Source organism: Furipterus horrens, unplaced genomic scaffold (genome assembly GCF_987537825.1).
Source record: "Furipterus horrens unplaced genomic scaffold, mFurHor1.1.pri manual_scaffold_2, whole genome shotgun sequence".
Taxonomy (NCBI): domain Eukaryota; kingdom Metazoa; phylum Chordata; class Mammalia; order Chiroptera; family Furipteridae; genus Furipterus; species Furipterus horrens.
In genome coordinates this window covers 161,776,072-161,782,071 of record NW_028327172.1, presented here as the reverse complement: position 1 = coordinate 161,782,071, position 6,000 = coordinate 161,776,072, and positions in this window count along the sequence as shown.

The window sequence follows — 6,000 nt, the reverse complement described above, 5'->3', positions numbered from 1 at the left end:
GAACAAAGCCAGTCAGAACTTGTGCCTCTCCCATGTCTCCTCCGCATACTCCATCAGACAGGTCACTCAAAGGTGGTCTCCTCTGCTGCCAGCAGTGCCAAGGCTCAATTCCCGCCAGTATCCTTATGCTAACAGATGCTCTGTCCACAGTCAGCTGAAATTGTAGACTAGTCTCAGGAGAAAGCTAGGGTAGCCTCACCTCAGTCATCACCACTACAATTTCATTTTAATATCAGATATACATGTATTTTAAAAAAACATTAGGAATAGAGTAATTATACTCTACCTCCATTAAGTTTCATACTCTAAGTAATTTGAAATAATGTATATTTTGGACAAGAAGTACAGAAACAGACTCATATACAGAGAATACTTAGATTGTTGCCAGATGAGAAAGGGGTTGGGAGATGGGTGAAAAAGTTGAAAGGATTTAGAAGTACAAACTGGTTGTTACAGAACAGACTATGGGATATAAAACACAGCATAGAAAATACAGTCGACAATATTGTAATAACTATATATGGTGTCATATGGGTACCAGATTTCTTAGGGTGATCACATCCTGAGTTTTTATATACATCTAGTCATGGGGATGTACATCTAAAATTAATATAATATTATACAACAATATAACTTCTTCAAATTCTTATGCAACCACATATCCTTTCATTTCTTACAGGAAATTCGGCTCTATTATCATCTTAAGGGACTAGCATCATATATGCTGTCCTTCATTAACTGAAGCGTCCTTATGTGGCCCATGACTGTACTGAATGAGGAAGAGAGCATGCATATCACCCAAGTTCTGCAATTTGTGTGTTAAGTTTCTGAACCAACATTTTTTTTTTGCCTGGTCTTATTCATAAAATGGAATAAATACTTATTTAACCTGTTAAACTTTCACAGTTTTCATGACAGATAGTGAAATAAAGTATATGAAAGATTTCAAAGCACTTTACAAAGAAGTATATTTTGACATTCTTGGCTTATAAAATATGGCTCATGACTACTATACACACAAGGCTCTGTGGCATGGCATTAATCCATACCATTACATTATCACAAAATGTAAGAGCAATTATGCATGGTTTTAGTCCAAACCATTACATTATCATAAAATGTAAGCGCAATTATGAATCCAAACCCTACCCATACAAACACACAGATAAGAAAACAGAAGCACAGAGACATAAAATAAATTGTCCAGAGACTTCAGCTAATGAATGGAAGTTGATCGCAAGGCTTTTGGATCTCAAAGTCCATGCTGATAAACTGCACAAAAAAGAAGGTTTTAGACAAAGGAAAAATATAATGACATGTAATGGTTAGTGCTCTAAATTCTATTAATCTCAATATCCTAACAGTCTTCAAATAATAAAGAAGAATAAGAAATACATAAACTGAGAGTGTAAGTGGCTTTCAAAGGGTTGAAAATGACACAATGAGAACACAACACAGGGGTCTTGTACTTTCTATATAAGAACTTTCCACACTACCTACTGTTATTTTAAAATATATTGTTGAACAGGCTATGACAGGCCATTCTGACATGAGGATTTTAAAATCAGTATGTTTATTTTAAAACACTACTTTTAATTAGACTGCTCCATTAATTTATTCTATGATTTTATCAATGTAATAATCTATGTATGTAACTATTTTCTAGGTACATATCTGAGTGGATCAACTTATTTCTAAAATTTATTTCCACTCTGTCTGTAAGTACCTATGCAGCTATTGGTAATTCCATTTTAATCACTACAGAAAGTTATTTCATTTTTTAAAGATTATATTTATTTATTTTTGGAGAGAGGGTAAGGAAGGGAGAAAAACAGGGTGAGAAACATCAATGTGCAGATGCCTCTTGCACACTCCCAATTGGAGACCAGACCTGCAACCCAGGCATGTGCCCTGACTGAGAATTGAACCAGTGACCCTTTGTTTTGCAGGCTGGCACTCATTTCATTGAGGCACACCAGTCAGGGCTCTTTCTCTTACCAGTTTCAACTTGTTTTGTGAGGCTTGAGTATGTTCATTAAAATAAGGACAACAAATCCTTTCCAATCCATTGTATCATTATGACCATGGATTTTAGTTTTTCAAATTCAACACTACTGTAGTATAAATTATATAACATACAATGTATTTCTTTTATGGATACAACCTGACTATTTTTGACAAATGTATGTTGTAGAATAACACCATCAAGATGCAGAACACTTACATCAGCTCAGAAGGTCCCTTCATGTCCTTTGAACTCAGCTTCTCTTCACCTTCTTCTCTGGGAAACACTGATCTCATTTCTATAAAAATACATGAGTTTTTCCTATTCTAGAACTTTATATAATTGGAATCATAGAGTGTGTATTCTGTTATATTGACTTCTTTCACTCATAATACAAGTGTAATGTTTTCATCAAGCTTATTACATGTATCAGTAATTTGCTCCTCTTTTATTGTCTAGTAGTATTCCTGTGCCTGCATTTAGCACAGTTTGTTAACTCATGCAAGCACCTGTAATAGATATTTGTAATGTTTCCAGTTTTTAGCATCTTCATTTTTTGAACACAGTGGTCCCTTTCTATGTAGTGGCTCCCAACTTAGCCCTCAGGATTAATGACTATGGCTCTACATCCCTGGGCATATTACATGGCCATCCTTTCTGTGGCTTGAATGCCACCTCAGCATGTTTCAGGTTAGTCATATGTGACCTTGGCTTATAGAGAATCCCTCATGTGAAGTTCTTAACAATTCAGAAATAAATGAATAAATATAAATGTGTAAACGAAGCAATGTACCTGCAATTTATTCTTTTTTCCTACAAGTCTCCCTGTGGTAAGAAGCACAAGATTATGTTGTAACCTAGATTGGGTAAGTAGTAAAGTAAAGCTAAAAACACCCCGAGAAAACTTTTAGATTAAAATCTACACAGTGAGGGTTCGAAGATGGTGGAGGAGTGAGAGGAAGCTGCACTTTCTTGCTCCCGAGATCCATCTGTAGTTTGGACTAAGTGCAGACATAACATCTCAGTTAACATCTGGATACTGGCAGGAGTTGAGCCTTGGCACTGCTAGATCAGAGAAGACCATCTGGAAGTGACCTATTTGGTGAGGATAGTGGAGGAGAAAGGAATGGGACAGGATTTCTGACTGGGTTGGCTTCCCGAGCTGAAGCTGGAAATACACAAAGACTTTTTAGTGAACACAGGCTTCCCCACAGAGGAATTGGGAGGAGAGCGGGTCTCTGCCTGCTGACAGAACCAGGAGTGAGCCAGGTGGCATCTGACGCTGAGAGACAAGAAACAGGGTACTGCTGTGTATGTAAGAATGTATTTTTCCTTTTTCTTTCTCTCTTTTGTTTTCTGTGGAGAGGGGAGGAGAGGTTAAGTGTGGGACGAGATTCTTGAGGAGCGCAGGTGCAGAAGTGCACTCACCCACTGCCCAACCCTCCCCCTGGGTCACGCGAGCACACACAGGGAGGTGCCCCTGTCTGCTGGCCCAGGTGTGCAACCAACTCACTGACCGCCGTGTCCAGGTGCCCCAACAGACACAAAATCAATCCACCAGCTGACAAGCAGATGCCCACCTTTGTCGTGCTCAGGTGCCTGAGGCCCCGCCCCAATGGACACAAAGTCAACTTGCTGGGCAGGCAGACCACCATGCTCAGGCACCCCTGGCCCACCCCAATAGGCGCCAAACCAATGCGCCGGCCACTTGCCCAGGCGCTACTCGCAAACACCCAAGTGGGTGCAAGAACAGTGGGTGGCCACAGCTCACAGACACCCAACTTCATTGTTCACAGGTGTCTGGGGTCCCTCCCCAATGGGCAAAAAACCAACTCCCCAGGCATGGCTCAGCAGGCTTGAGGCTAGCATGCAGGCGACCATGTGTGCATGTTTGCAAGCATGCCGGCCGGCTCCAACAGACGCCAAACTAACACAACGGCCACCACATATGGGTGTTACCTGGGCGTGCGACCCAGCGGGCGTAAGACTAGCACACCCAATGCTGCACGCAGGTGCACATCGCCCCAGTGGGCTGGCCACCGCACATAGGTGCCCAAAGCTGCTGCTGTGGCCTGGTTCAAATGGACAAAAACCAACTCGCAAGCCACCACACATGGGCACAGGCGCCACCTGGACCCGCCCCAACGGGCGTGAAACCAATGTGCCACCCACCCCAATAGGCCCACAACAAACCCTCCCACTGGCAAGTAGAATCCTCCTCCTCCACCAGAACAGGAGAGCAACCAGTCTGCCTTTGACCCACCCACCCCAGGGTGCTACAGGTCAACCCATCCTAGCCTTCACAAGGGAAGGCACTCGCCTCTTGCTGAGGACAAAGGACAGTGAAATGAACTAGAGGCACTTTGTAATAAGTTTTGGGTGCTGGCTCTTGAGAAAGAGCTGGGTGAGCAGCGGACGAGGTCCCAGTACAGAAGCATCCCAAGTGCTACAGGAGAAATCACTTAAGCAGACCGCTCCCCTCCAAGTGGTGTCAACTGGAGACAGCAGCTCAACAACTGTATACAAGAAGGTCACACCATAAAGGCAGAAAATAAAAGCAAATCAATCTAAGAAGCAGAAATAAGACCAGTGTCCAAAATGGGGAGGCAGAATAACACCCCACCAAACAGAAACAACACCCCACCAAAAAGAAAGGAGGAATTCCCAAAAGGAAAGATAGATGACATAGAAGCAAGCAAGCTATCAGACATGGAATTCAAAACAATAGTAATGAGGAAGCTCAATGAACTCGACAAACTCAAAGATAATTATAACAATCTCCAGGGGAACTATAAAGAGCTCCAGGGAAGCTATAAGAAGCTTACTGAAAACTACACCAGGATAAAAAGAAGATATAGAAACTATAAACAAGAACCAGGAAGAAATGAAGAATACAATTTCTGAACTGAAGAACGCAGTAGAATCAATCAAAATCAGGTTAAATGAAGCAAAGGACTGGATCAGTGAGTTAGAGGACAACGTAGAAAAAAATTCCCAAACAATACAACAAAATGAAAAAAGACTAAAAAGAGTGAAGAGGCTTTAAGAGAACTGCAGGACAACATAAGACAAAACAACATTCAAATCATAGGGATTAAAAAAAAGGAGAAGAGCAGGAAGGGATAGAAAACCTGATTGAAAAAGTAATGACAAAAATTTTTCCTAACTTGATGAGAGAAAAAGTCATGCAAGTCCAGGAAGCACAGAGGGTCCCAATGAAAATGAATCCAAAAAGGCCTACTCCAAGGCATATCATAATAAAAATGGCAACATTCAAAGACAAAGAGAGAATCCTAAAAGCAGCAAGAGAAAAACAGCAAATAACATACAAGGGAGTTCTGATAAGGCTATCAACTAATTTCTCAACAAAAACATTACAAGCCAGAAGAGAATGGCAAAAAATATTTTAAGCAGTGAAAAACAAAGGCCTACAACCAAGACTACTCTACCAAGCAAGGCTCTTCTTCAAAATGGGAGGTGAAATAAGGAGTTTCCCAGACAAAGGAAGACTAAAAGAATACATCACCACAAAACCAGCTTTGTAAGAGATGCTAAAGGGAGTGCTGTAAGAAAAAGAAGAAAAAAAGAGAGGGAGAGGAACACAGGAACAAAGTTAAATGAGTAAATACCTATCAATAATAACCTTAAATGTAAATGGATTAAATGCTCCAATCAAAAGACATAGGGTAGTGGATTGGATATGAAAACATGACAGACATGTATGCTGTCTACAAGACACACACCTCAAAACAAAAGATTTACACAGACTGAAAGTGAAGGGATGGAAAAAAGTATTTCAAGCAAATGGACATGAAAAAAAAGCTGGGGTAACAATACTTAGGTCAGACAAAACAGATTTCACAGCAAAGGCTATAAAAAGAGACAAAGAAAGATATTTTATAATACTTAAGGAAAAAACCCATCAAGAAGATATAACCCTCGCAAACATATATGCACCCAACATAGGTGCACCAAAATATATAATAAAAATATTG